Raw genomic sequence first — 15,320 nt, 5'->3', positions numbered from 1 at the left:
GTCAAGATGTTGAGGATAAGCAATTCCAGCACACAAATGAGAAGCCAACCAGGAGCTTCAAGATAGGGCAACCAGTCTTGGCCCGCGACTACCGAACAGAAAAATGGCAGCCAGGGACGATATGCACACAGCAGGGACCACTAATGTACACAGTGGACATTGGAGAGAGCATCGTGAGACGCCATGCTGACCAGATTCTAGAGTCACGGGAACAAGCCAAACCCATACTACGAGCAGGTGCATCTGGTAATCAACCCGAAGTACAGATTGCGTCTACCTCAGAAGCAGTGGTATTGGAAGCTGACGAACCAACCAATGACAATGAGCCAGAATCAACTCCGCCGCAAGAACAGGATACTCGAGAAAGGCGCTATCCAGTCAGGATCAGGAAGCCTCCTCAAAGACTGAACTTATAAATGATTATTTCAGTTGATGTATATAGTACAGAGAAAATTGTAATTGTAATTAGTTATTATTTAGTTGTTAAATGAATGTTATGTACTGTTTATCTAAAAGGGGAGGAATTGTTGTGTATGTACCTTTAAGAGAAGAACTGATTCTATACTGCAGTACCGGCAGTGACCACCCCTGTATATAAAGCCATAGCAGGCTTCTGTATTTCAGTCTTGAGTTCCCCGCTGTTCAGTAAATACCTGTTTTATTGTTCTCCTGCAGTCCGAGTATTATTGATACCCGGACACTACACCCCTAGTGGTATAAACGAGCGCCTCATGACTCTTCGACTCACCCTAGCCCGAAACCAGTGCGCTACGGTCATCAGTGCATACGCCCCAACACTGGAAGCCACAGACGAGACCAAAGAGGAATTCTACTCCAGCCTCGAACAATCCCTGTCTCGAGTCCCAATGGGCGACAAGCTAATCCTCCTTGGCGACTTCATCGCCAGAGTTGGAAAGGACACAGACCTCTGCAGAGGTGTGATCAGCATAGAGGGGGTAGGGAAAGCCAACTCCAACGGTACCCTCCTCCTGTCGAAATGCTTAGAACATGGCCTCATCATAACCAACACCTTGTTCCATCAGAGAGACAAGTACAAGGCTTCATGGCAGCACCCTCGTTCCAAGCCCTGGCATCTGCTGGACTACATCATCGTCCGAGTGAGGGACCGCAAGGATGTCCGCATCACCTGCGCCATGACAGGAGCTGATGACAGCTGGACAGACCACTGCCTAATCCGATCTGTCATCTCCATCAATGTAGCCCCAAAACAGCGGCGGCAACAGAAACAATGCCGCAGGAAAATTAACGCTGGAGCACTCAAAGATCCCGCTAAGAAAGCCCTATTCAGCCTGCGCCTCACAAACAACCTGTCGACTCCCAGGGATGCAGAGACACAGAGTGCCCACAGCGTCTGGTCTGCACTCAAGGCCTCCATAATCAGCACATGTGAAGAGACGCTCGGTCACTCGACCAGGAAACAACAAGACTGGTTCGACGAGAATGACCAGGAGATCCAGGAGCTAATAAGCCGCAAGCGCAAGGCATTCCTGATCTGGAAACAGCAACAGAACTCGAGAGCAAGAAAGCAGCTCTACAGATGGATTCTTTAGTGCAGTCAAGACCATCTACGGCCTAAGCACCCAAGGCCCTTCCCCACTGCGGGCCAAGAACGGAGAGGTACTCATCAAGGACAGGGAAGCAGTCAGTGCCCGCTGGAAGGAGCACTTCAAAGATCTCCTTAACCACGACTCTGTCTTCGACACGAGTGTCCTCAACTCCATCCCACAGCATGCTACCCGCCACCATCTCAGCCCAACCCAGCCCGGCATGAGGTTGAAAAGGCCATCCGACAACTCAAGAACAACAAGGCCTCAGGAGCAGATAGAATCCCCGCCGAGGCACTAAAGCATGGCGGAGAAGCACTACTGGCGTGAATTCATTTCTCTTATCTGGAAGGAGGAGAGCATGCCAGGGGATCTCAGAGATGCCGTAATTGTGACCATCTTCAAGAAAGGTGACAAGTCCGATTGCGGTAATTACAGAGGAGTTTCCCTGCTATCTGCCACAGGGAAAGTCATCACAAGAATCCTCCCCAATTGCCTTCTCCCAATGGCCGAAAAGCTCCTCCCAGAGTCGCAATGCGGATTCCGCCCACTAAGGGGCACAATGGACATGATCTTCACCGCATGTCAATTACAAGAGAAATGCAGGGAACAGCACCAACCACTGTACATGGCCTTCTTTGATCTCACAAAGGCCTTCGACACTGTCAACCGCGAGGGATTATGGAGTGTCCTCCTCAAATTCGGCTGCCCTCAAAAGTTTGTCACTATCCTCCGCCTGCTTCACGACGACATGCAAGCCGTGATCCTGACCAACGGTTCCACCACAGACCCAATTAACGTACGAACCGGGGTCAAGCAAGGCTGTATCATTGCACCAACGCTCTTCTCAATCTTCCTTGCTGCAATGCTCCATCTCACCCTCAGTAAGCTCCCCACTGGAGTGGAGCTAATTTACAGAACAAACGGGAAACTGTTCAACCTCCGTCGCCTCCAGTCCAGATCCAAGGTCGTCCCATCCTCTTTCGGCAAATTACAGTATGCAGACGATGCTTGCGTCTGCGCTCACTCGGGGGGCGAACTCCAAACCATCGTAAGCACCTTCACTGAAGCATACGAGAGCATGGGCCTTACACTAAACATCCGTAAGACAAAGGTCCTCTACCAACCTGCCCCCACCACACAGTGCTGCCCCCCCGATTATCAAAATCCACGACAAGGCCTTGGACAACATGAACCACTTTCCATACCTCGGGAGCCTACTGTCAACAAGGGCAGACGTTGATGACGAAGTCCAACACCGCCTTCAGTGTGCCAGTGCAGCCTTCGGTCGCCTGAGGAAGAGAGTGTTTGAAGACGAGGACCTCAAACCCGGCACTAAGTTCATGGTCTACAGGGCAGCAGTGATACCTGCCCTGCTGTATGCCTCAGAGACATGGACCATGTACAGCAGGCACCTCAAAGCACTGGAGAGGCACCACCAATGCTGCCTCCACAAGATCCTGCGAATCCATTGGCAGGATAGGCGCACCAACATCAGTGTTCTTGCTCAGACCAACATCCCCAGCATCGAAGCTCTGCCACGCTCAATCAGCTCCGATGGACGGGTCACATTGTCCGCATGCCCGATACAAGACTCCCAAAACAAGCGCTCTACTCGGAGTTACGGCACGGCAAGAGAGCCCCAGGTGGGCAGAGGAAACGCTTCAAGGACACCCTCAAAGCCTCCTTGAAAAAGTGTATCATCCCCACCGACACCTGGGAATCCCTGGCCCAAGACTGCACAAAGTGGAGGAGAAGCATCCGGGAAGGCGCTGAACACCTTGAGTTTCTTCGCCGGGAGCAAGTGGAAGCCAAGCACAGGCAGCGCAAGGAGTGCACGTCAACCCAAGCACCCCACCCACCCGCCCCTTCAACCACCGTCTGCCCCACCTGTGACAGAGACTGTAGGTCCCGCATTGGACTAATCAGTCACCTGCAAACTCATTTTTAATGTGGAAGCAAGTCATCCTCGGTTCCAAGGGACTGCCTAAGAAGAAGATGTGTGCAGTCGATGACACCCTGCACCTATGGGAGGTCAGCCAGAGCGGCAAAGCCGAGCGCCCGCTCAGTAACATTGGCTTCATCAGTGGCAAAGTTGTTATAATTGGCTGACTTTTCAATCAAGGTATCATGACTTGTGTGATGCATCTGTGGGCGGCCGACTGCGAGATGCTGCAAATGTCTGCTGCAGATCTCTGGAAGGAGCTTGAGGCAAAGAAGTTGAGGGCGCTGGTGACTTTGACAGCCACTGGTAAGGCGTGTCCACCAGGTCCTCTGGGCTGCAGGTCTGCTCCAGCAATCTGCAAATGTCTGTGACAACCTGGTGCAATAGTCTGAGCCAGCTTGTGGATGACACCAAAGTGGATGCAATGAACAATGATGCTGACGAATGTTTTATAATCCAAAATGATATGGTAAGACTAGATCAATGGCCAGAAACGTGACAAATGGATAAGTACAAATTCAAGAGATTAGGCAGAAGAAGCAAAAATGTGGATTACATATTAACGAATAATGTATTCGAGGTAACAATACAGTAAAAAGATCTGTAATGGTTTGATGGCTTGGTTGTTAAATCCCTTGGATTGTTGTTCACAGGAGGGGAAGAAACCAAATAACGTATTTGGAAGTATAGCTAAGGGTGTGACTTTAAAATGTGTCCTCTAGACCTTGAATCTTGTGTCCAACAGAGGAACTTTCCTGGATCCAAATTCTCCATACCCATGTAATCATGAAAACCTCTATCATCAGGTGAAATAAAGAATAGATTTGCCTTTCTAATCTAGGCTTTATTAACTTAAAAATCCTGTAGCACATCTTTCAACACCCAGTCCCAACTAAAGGCTGGAAAGAACTGAATTTAAGATGGCCACCACAAATCACATGACATCAACTACCAATGAGATTACAGCATATATCCCAAGGCAGGAAACAAACAACCAATCACAATACTTCTTACTAAACATAAAGAATAATCACCACATTCACCCCTCCTTTTAAAATATACTCCAACCTAAATAACCTTTACAATTTATAATTAATTATTTACAACTAAAACTATGCACAGACAAAATAAAACTATTCAACATGACACAATACTAAGTGAGCAACAAGAAATAGTAACATTGCACATAAGTATTAAGTATCTCTCAACTAAAACAATATAATATAATATTTCAACAATTTTAAAACATTACTATCAATTTAAAAGTCCATTTTCAATCGGTCGACCGGATATCTTGTTCGTGCCGACCTTCTTAACCTTGGTGAAATTCCTTGCCCTCCCACACCAGGAGCCACAGAAGTATCTTCTGCAGGAAGGCTATCCATATCCCGATTTTCAACGGTTTCAGGATTAGAAATCCCATCAGGAGGTAAACTGGGACGGTCATGAACATCCATCGAGGGCTGACTAATAGAAGTATAATTATCTGCAGTCGGATTGGAAATATTCGTAGTATCTGTAACAGCATCCACATTATCTGAATCATGACTATTGTTAATATCCTCAGAAGAGGGCTGGCCACCACAAGGAGCCAAGTCTTTAATTGAAATGGTACTTTCTTTCCCATCTTGGAATCGAATATGAGCATATTGGGAATTTGCCTCCAACAGCTCCACCTCGTCCACTAAAGGGTCATATTTTGACAATCTAACATGGCGTCGAAGCAGCACAGGTCCCTGCATAGTAAGCCATGAAGGTACCGAATATCCCGTAGTAGATCTCCGCAGATAGTTAAAGAGCCTTTCATGGGGGGTCACATTAGTAGCCGTTGAAAGCAATGATCTAATGGAATGCAGGGCATCAGGCAGTACCATTTCCCACTGTGTATTCTTAAGGTTCCGGGATGTCAAAGCCAACATAACTGCCTTCCAGATCACTCCATTGTATCGTTCGCACTGTCCATTACCCTGGGGATTATACGGGGTAGTTCTGCTAGTAGAAATTCCCCGACTCTGGAGGTATTCCTTCAACTGGGAAGACATAAAAGAACTTCCCTGATCCGAATGGATATACGCAGGCATCCCAAAGATGACAAAAAGTTGAGTCAGACATTTGATAACTGTAGCAGCTGATACATCTGCGCAAGGAAAAGCAAAAGGGAACCTTGAAAACTCATCCACAACAGTAAATATATATCGGTTTTGAGTAGTTGAAGGAAGAGGCCCCTTAAAATCAACGCTCAAACGTTCAAAAGGAGAAGTAGCCTTTATAAGATGAGCTCGTTGAGGCTTAAAGAAATTCGGTTTACACCAAGCACAGATAGAACATGATGAAGTCATCCGCTTGACGTCTTCAACTGAAAAGGGCAAATTCTTACTGCGTACGAAGTGTATCATCCTCGTAACCCCAGGATGGCATAAGGCATTGTGAAGATTAATAAGCGTATCTCCGTGAATCACAGAACAATAAGCCCTCGACAGCGCATCAGCAGCAACATTATCCTTCCCCGGACGATAAACTATATCAAAATGGTAACATGCCAACTCAATCCTCCACCTCATTATTTTATCATTCTTAATCTTTCCAAAATGTTTGACATCAAACATAAAGGACACAGACTTTTGATCAGTTACCAATGTAAAATGTCGCCCCGATAAATAATGTCTCCATTTACGCAGTGCTTCTACTATTGCATACGCCTCTTTCTCTATTGAAGAATGCCTTTTTTCACTATTGTTCAAGGTACGTGAGAAAAAGGCCACAGGTCTTCCATTTTGGTTCAGAATATCCCCAATTGCAAAATCAGAAGCGTCCGTCTCAATCACAAAAGGAACCTGCTCATCAATAGAATGCACAACTGCTCCAAGGATATCCTTTTTAAAATTATCAAAACACGTCCTGGCCTCCCATGATAGAGGATATGTTGTAACCCGAATAAGAGGCCGGATCTTCTGTGAAAAATTTGCAATCCAATTAGAATAGTAAGAAAACAGTCCAACAACTCGTTGCAAAGCCTTAGAATTAGTAGGACAAGGTAAATCAATCAATGGTCGCAGACATTCTGGGTCTGGTTTAATCTTGTTTCCCGAGATAATGTACCCCAGTAGATTTACCTCAGTGGTTGAAAAGGTACACTTCTCTTTATTGAAAGTTAAACCAACTTTTTCCGCAGCTTGAAGGAATCTTTCTAAATTAGAATCATGCTCCACCCTTGATTTGCCACACACCGTGATGTCATCTAAGTATGAAAAGGTGTCAGAGAGAGAGTTATCACTTATAAAAGCATCCATTGCCCGTTGAAAACAAGCAACACCATTAGTAACACCAAATGGTATTCGGCAAAACTGATACAGCTTTCCACCAGCCTCAAAGGCCGTATATGGTTGATCCTTCTTAACAATAGGAATCTGACGATAAGCACTCTTTAGGTCAATAGTGCTAAAAACCTTATACTGAGATACTTTATTGATAAGCTCATCAATCTTAGGCAAAGGGTACACATCTAATTGAGTATACCTATTAATAGTTTGGGAATAGTCTATCACCATTCATTTCTTATGTCTCTCGTTAGTCGTGACAACTACCTGTGCCCGCCAAGGCGAACAACTAGGTTCAATGATTCCTTCCAATAAGAGACGTTGAACTTCAGAATTAATAAATTCTCTATCCTGACTGCTATACCTTCTTGACTTGGTAGCAATTGGCTTACAATCCGGCATCAAATTGGAAAAAAGTGATAATGGAGAAATGGATAAAGAGGTTAATCCACAAATAGATAAAGGTGGCTTAGTCCCTCCAAATGAAAGACTAAGAGACTCGTGTAACTGAAGCACATCATGACCAATCAAAATATCCGCACAGAGATTAGGCAAAACAGATAGGCGTATATCAGTATACGTATTACCTAGAAGAATCAATTTCACAAGGCAACAACCAGCTACTTGTGAAGTGAGAGTCGTCTGAGCCATACACACCTGATAGGAAACAGGCGAAATTTTCAAATGCTTCTCCTTTGCAAACTGAAGACTTATAAAACTCTCGGTACTGCCCGTATCTATAAGGGCCTTCACTTCCAACCCATTAACTTGGGCCGTAACTATAGCTTTGTTTAGGCCATGAGCAAATGCAGCAGAAATTGATGCAATAAACGCCCTATCTAAAGGCTAAATAGTCACAGAGGAGGTAATTGAACCTAATGATTTACACACACGTGCGTAATGACCTCTCTTGCCGCATTTACTACACACAGCCTCCCGAGCAGGACACTTCAGACGAGGGTGCCGGACGTTCCCACAAAAATAACACTTCTGAATCCTAGAGGCAACAGCCGCTGAAGTAGAAACTGTTTCAGAATCTAGTAAACCACTCCTATTAAGTCCACATAATTCCTTTTCATCCGGAACTGCCGAAACCACAGTCACAGGCCGATTAAAAAGAGCATAAGAATCCGAACTTCTCTGAGCCACATCCAATGTAGAAGCTTGCTCAAAAGCACTCTTAAGATCCAAAGTCTTATTTTCTAACAACCGCTGACGAATTGATCTAGACAGTAATCCATTAATAAAAGCATCCCGTACCGATTCTTCCTTATATTCTTCAGCCGTCACGGCCTTATAATTACAGTTAACACTAAGGCACCGAAGTGCTTGTAAATAAGTATCCAAAGATTCTCCCACCTGCTGCCTATGGGCAGATAGAAGGTGACGTGCAAATACCTCATTCTTTGGTTTAACAAAAATCTTTTCCAATGTAGAAATAGCCACTTCGTAAGTTTTACAGTCCAAAATATACTTATATACATCCGGAGCAATGTAGTTGATCAGCATATTCAGCTTATTTAGAGACTCTTGATCCAACACGCCCAAAAAGTTTTTAAATGTACAATACCAGTGTTTCCATTTATCATCCACTCCTGCAGAATTAGGGTCAGCATTGAATCGTTCTGGTTGAAGATATCGCTCCATTCTGACACTAAGTTAATAAATTGAAATAAAGAATAGATTTGCCTTTCTAATCTAGGCTTTATTAACTTAAAAATCCTGTAGCACATCTTTCAACACCCAGTCCCAACTAAAGGCTGGAAAGAACTGAATTTAAGATGGCCACCACAAATCACATGACATCAACTACCAATGAGATTACAGCATATATCCCAAGGCAGGAAACAAACAACCAATCACAATACTTCTTACTAAACATAAAGAATAATCACCACATCAGGTAATGTTGATGTTGTATCTGGCCTTAAGCAGGCTGCATCTGGAGGTCAATCTTGGTCTCCATATTACAGGAAATTTGTAGCATTATGGGAGGGAACCAAGAGGAAGGACTATAAGACTGATTCTTGAACTTAGAAGGCTGAGTTATGATGAAGGATTATTTACCTTAGGACTTCAGCTCTGGAGAAGAGGAGAATGAGTGAGGCTTGATAAAGGTCTTTAAGATATTCATGCGTATGGAGAATTTGGAACTGGAACATTTTCTGTCAGGCACAGGATTGAAGGATAGAAGACGCAGTTTAAAATCAAGGGTGTCAAGAAAATAGGAAATTAGGCAATTTTTTTATTTAAGAGAATGATAAAATTATGGAACAAATTACTATAATGAGTGGAGGAACAGAAAACCATGGCAGATTGTATAAAAGACCTGGATTAACTCCTGTTAGTAAAGGGATACAAAGCTATTTGTTTTAGAATCGTGGTAAGAAAACTGATGGGAGGTTTGGAAGGGTAGGTCAGGTGGACCAATGGTCTTCTCTTGCCCAAAATATTATTGCGTTGCTAGTATTTGTAGGTGGATAATGTTATGCTTAGTGCTAAGAGGTTGTCATAACAACCAGTGACCTAAAGAAGGATTTGAAACTCTAAACTTCATAGTCACTTCTGAACATCCTTTCAGGTTGTGCACTAATCTTATTTTACGCCAGTGGCTGGATGCTGAGATTAAAGTCAGGGTTCTCCCCAGCAAAATTTCCAAACTATAAAATGAAGTACTGGATGCTGATATAAAAACAAATATTTTTTTTAAATTCAGATGAGGGCTATTGTAGTTTGCAAAATTATTTAATAATTAATAACTAATCATTGGTGTTTTGCAATTGTCTACACAAAAATGGCCATTTTGATAAAATAATTTATAAAAATGGAATTAAAAAGGCAATATTGTACTAAGAAGGTATTTGTGCTTCTAAAATGTAATTAAACTATTTTGGCAAGATACATGGAAAAAGTGTCTCTTTGGAAGTGTTAACTACGTATCATCATAAAACTTACAGTGGAAACTATGGCTGCAGCTAAGTTAGACAACCTCCATCATTCCTATATTGGCAACTGAAATCAAACCAGAAAATGCTACAAATGTACAGCAGATTAATCAGTATCTAAAAATAAAAGATAGGTTAATACCTTTGAAAACACCCTTCATTAGACGGTTCAATTGAAGATCCTCTGCTATTTCTCTTTCATATGCTGACTGACCTGGTGTGCATTTCTAATTTTTTTCCCCCTTCCTTCTCCTGCCAATTTTTTTCTCTTCACCTGCTCATGAAGATAATAGGGCTGAAATACTGGCTTAAAAGCAGCAGAGCGAGCCGTAAGTGTGGTTATGCCTGAACCAAGTTCAGGATCATTTTCATGGTTAGTGCAGTTCCTGCCCTGATCCACACTTGTAAGGACAGAGCAACCCTCAACCTCTCCACTAGAGGTCCCCCTGTGGCCCTTGACACCCAAAATGGTCAACCTTTCATAATTTCTTACCAACTCATTGGCGTAAAGAATGGATAGCAGATGCTTTTATAAATCAATTAAGGGGTAAGTAACATAGTGGTTATGTTACTGGATTAGTAATCCAGAGGCGAGAGTTCAAATCCCACCATGGCAGCTGGTGGAATTTAAATTCAGTTAATTAAATAAATCTGGAATTAAAAAGCTAGTGTCAGTAATGGTGACCATGAAAATGAATGTCGGAGAAACCCAACTGGTTCACTAATGTCCTTTAGGGAAGGAAATCTACCATCCTTACCCGGTCTGGCCTATATGTGACTCCAAACCCATAACAATGCCCTCTGAAATGGTCTAGCAAGCCACTCAGTTGTACCAAACCACTACAACAAAGCCAGCACGGTGGGAGTACCACACGGACTGCCACAGTTCAAGAAGGCAGCTCACCACCACCTTTTCAAGGGCATTAGGGATGGACAATAAATGCTGGCCTTGCCAGCGATGCCCACATCCCGTGAACGAATAAATGATTAAAAAAATCACCATATCATCTCCAACCCTACATTAACTAGGATCCAACTGGCCAGGTCGTAGTCAGGCACTTTGCAACTGCTTTCAAACTGAACAACGACTTCACCTAGGAGGACTTCATAATGACAACAAATGTGGCAATGCTCGAAAGTGGCCAGAATTATATGGTGAGTCTGCATGCCCTAACTAATAATAATGATCAAATCCTAGAATTAATTTCAGTTTGGGAACTTTCTGTAATCTAACGTTTGTCAATATATGTGCCTAGAAATTACTATTGGTGATGTTGGCCCATAATTTGCATCCCTACGGGCGCGTACAAGGTGATAGGGCCACGCAAGTTCCGGGTTTTCACGCATGAATCTTCTTGATAGATGCAATGCATCTCCAGGAAAAGGGCATCCGCAGGCAGAGAGTTGGGCTATTTGCCCAACTTCTGCCCAGCGAATGCCCATAAAATTCTTACGCCTGGTAAAAGCAGGCATAAGGCCTGCTTTTACCAGCATAAGAGTTTTAAAAAAAATCTAAAAAATTTCAATTATTTAAACATTTAAAAACCTGTGTAATAAGGTAAGGTTATTTTTAGCCCCTTTAAAACATTTACATTTATTTTTCAAAAATTAATTTTAAACATGTAATTTTTTTTTAACTTATTGATGTGTAGATGTATTTTTTGGGGTATTCCCATTCATGCTTATGGGGTTTCTGTACATACAGAATCCCCATAAGCATGAATGGGGATTCCTTTCTTTTATTGGTTGGGCCGGCCCACGTGATCCCAGGGGCGCTTGCGAACCGCCTGCACCCCTGGGATACATGGGCCTCTGCCTGCGGGTACCCGGAGAGGCCCAGGACCGTGAGTCTCTGTACCTCCCAGACCACCAGGTACGCGGACATTTTATTTGCGGATCGGAGGCATTTCCCCGCAGGAAACCTCCGACCACAAATTCAGGGTCAATATCAGGATGATTTTGTTATGCTGATCTAAGGAAAATGTGCCCACTTTGCAGTGAGAAGCATTTTACAGCAAAGAAAAATGCTGCTTTTAAGGAGGTTGCACCAGTGTCTAACACAAGCCTCATTATAACTAAACATTTTATTTAAGTAGGCCCTCCTGCCAGATTCAGTGGCTATCACTTCATATTCTCATTAGTGACGCTGCTCGCCTATTTGAAATGGGTACAGCAGTGCATAGATTTCTTGGCTTGTAGGAATATGATTTGGACAGGTTGGGTGATTGGGCAGATGCATGGCAGATGCAGTAGAATGTGGATAAATGCGAGGTTATCCACTTTGGTGGCAAAAACAGGAGGGCAGATTATTATCTGAACGGCAATAGATTGGGAGAAGGGGAAGTGCAACGAGACCTGGGTGTCCTTGTGCACCAGTCGCTGAAGGTAAGCATGCAGGTGCAGCAGGCGGTTAAGAAGGCAAATGGTATGTTGGCCTTCGTAGCGAGAGGGTTTGAGTACAGGAGCAAGGATGTCTTGCTGCAGTTGTACTGGGCCTTGGTGAGACCACATCTTGAGTATTGTGTGCAGTTTTGCTTGCCTTATCTGAGGAAGGATGTTCTTGCCATGGAGGGAGTGCAGCGAAGATTCACCGGACTGATACCTGGGATGGCAGGAATGACGTATGAGGAGAGATTGGGTCGATTGGGCTTATACTCATTGGAGTTTAGAAGAATGAGAGGGGATCTCATTGAAACATAAAATTCTGACAGGAATGGACAGACTAGATGCAGGAAGGATGTTCCCGATGGTCGGGGAGTCCAGAACCAGAGGTCACAGTCTAAGGATAAGGGGTAAGCCATTTAGGACAGAGATGAGGAGGAATTTCTTCACCCAGAGAGTGGTGAACCTGTGGAATTCTCTACCACAGAAGGCAGTAGAGGCCAATTCATTAAATATATTCAAGAAGGACTTGGATATATTTCTTAAGGCTAAAGGGATCAAGGGATATGGGGAGAAAGCAGGGGCAGGATACTGAATTTGGATGATCAGCCATGATCTCATTGAATGGTGAAGCAGGCTCGAGAGGCCAAATGGCCTACTCCTGCTCCTATCTTCTATGTTTCTATGTTTAATAGGCTTCTTCAAAATAATTAATACATTTTTAATTGCTTTTTGGAATATTAGATTTTTTTTGCCTTATCTGAATTTTCATCGGTGCATAATATTTTGTTGTGTTTGGCCTGAATTTTTTTTATAGAATCTTACAGAAGGAACCCATTCGGCCTATCAAGCCTGTGCCAGCTCTTTGAAAGAGCTATCAATTAGTCTCACTCCCCTGAGCTTTCCTCATAGCCCTGCAATTTTGTTCCTTTTCAAGTATATGTCCAATTTCCTTTTGAAAGTTACTACTGAATCTGCTTCCACTATCCTTTCAGGTAGTGCATTCCCGATCATAGCAACTCGCTGCATAACACATAATTCTCCTCATCTGGTTCTTTTGCCAATTATCTTAAACCTGTGCCCTCTGGTTATCGACCCTCCTCCTCGTGGAAACAATTTCTCTAGTCTCTCCACACAACTGAAGCCCTTCATCCCTGGTATCATTCTAGTAAATGTTTGTGTCAGCTGTGGCTCAGTGGGTAGCACTCTCTAGGTGGGAGGGGCTAGGAGTAAGCAGGTGTTACTATTTGCCTGATTTCTGCAGGGAGTTGAAGTGAGTTTGTAAAAAGTTGGTGGTGGGTTTTTTTCAGGTTTTAGGGCCTTTTTGGCCCATAAACAACAGCCAGATGGCTGCTGAGGGGTCCGGAGTGCCGGGCCCCTCAGAAGACAGTGTTCCCAAGATGAATTTAATTAGGGGAGAAACTGTGGTTGGAAGGGAAAGAAAAAGGCCCAAAGATTTGGGCTGGGACCCCAAGAGGTTTGGAAAAGAAAACACGGTGGTGGTTCAGTGCGAGGATAAGGAGATACGAGCTTGGGATATTATTCAAGCGGTACATGAGGACTGTGGCGAGGGAAGCTGCTTTGCCTGCTGACCAAAGCCGAATGTTGGGTTCGAGGTGACCGTCAGTGGCCAGGAGGAAGTGGAAAGACTTTTACTCAGTTTGAAAGTACGCGATAAGTTCTTGGAGGTATCTCTGCTATATTCGGAAGAGGAGGTGGTCTCATTCTTAAACTTGCCAGTTTATATTGAGGACGATGTGCTAATCAAAAAGTTGGAGTTGTGGGACATTAAAATTTGCTCAGCAATAAAGAGGAGATACTATCCAGGAACACAGGTAGCAGATGGAACCCGTTACATAAAGGTGCGGTTCCCAGAGGGGGGTGAAGTCATTACCGTACAGCATGAAATTCGAGACAATGGAAGGAGTGCAGTACTTCCGAGTACTGCATGATAACCAAGTGAAGGTTTGTTATTATTGTCTTGGACACGACCATCATGTAAGAAACTGTCTAGACTTGTACTGTTATAATTGCGGCGAGTCTGGACACATCGCTCGGAGCTGCAAGGCGGAGAGCTGTGGGGTGTGTCACAAAGGCCCTGCCTGCTGTGAGTGTGAGGCAGAAGGAAGCTCTATGAGTGATGAGGAGATGGGAGAAGGAGCAGGAGGTGTGAGTGAAACGGCTGGAGGAGCGGAGCAGTCGGAGGACACAGCTGGTGAATTGAAGGAGAAAAGAGCACAGGAAGAGGCAGAAAATTGTGGAGCAGAGAACAGAATGGAGATGGTGGAAAACACACCAAGTACCGTGGAAAAGAACAAAGACGGCAGAGGGCAGCAAGGGGCGAGTGCAGACTCGAGCCTTAATACGGTTCAGCTCTCCCTAAAGAATCTGGTGTCCGCGGGGGGAGAGGAGGCAGGAGTGGGGTGCAAGGTAAATGTAAGTACTCCAAAGAAAGACAGGAAGTCGGACATCTCGGTGAGCAGGAAGGGGCAAGACAAGGAGAGGGTGCAAGAGGCAGGAGCCTTAAAAGGGCAGCAGGATGGGAGCGGTGAGACAAAGATGGCAGAAGGGAGCAATATAGGTGTGCCATTGTCCCAGAGAGAGAAGGATCAGGGAGCAAGGGTCAGAGGTGGAGATGAGGTCAAAGGGAGCGGCACTGTTGGAGAAACCGCGATAGCAGGAAGGCTCTCTATGGGAGATGATGTATCTGACGGGGAGCAGGATTATGTATCTGACGAGGAGCAAGCACAGAGGGTTACAGAAGAGCTTGAGAGTGAGGAATTAGAGGGGGACAGAGACATGGAAGTGGGGGGTGGGGTGGCATCATGTGGAAAGGAAAAGGTTAGTGAGGGGCAGAAGGAGGGAGAAAGGGCAGCTCCTTGGCTCAAATGCAATGCAAGGAAGAGGCTGAAACAGCAGGGAAGGTTCAAACAGGAGCTGAAAAAGAGTCGGAGGCTGCAGGAAAAAGCAACAGCTGACCGAAAAGTTGGGAAGGAGCATGAGAGGAGGGAAGGGCCAGAGATTAAATGATGGGGAGATTATCAGGCATACTTCCCATCTTCAGAGCCATGATTACATTGGTCTCGATTAATGTGAATGGACTGAGGGGTGAGAAGAAATTGCAGCAGTTGTTACAGGGTTTTAAAGGCACGGACTTGTTGTGTCT

This window comes from Somniosus microcephalus, chromosome 9, assembly GCF_052327205.1.
Source record: "Somniosus microcephalus isolate GS21.2 chromosome 9, FLI_Smic_1.0, whole genome shotgun sequence".
NCBI lineage: Eukaryota > Metazoa > Chordata > Chondrichthyes > Squaliformes > Somniosidae > Somniosus > Somniosus microcephalus.
Note: the sequence above shows the minus strand (reverse complement) of the source record.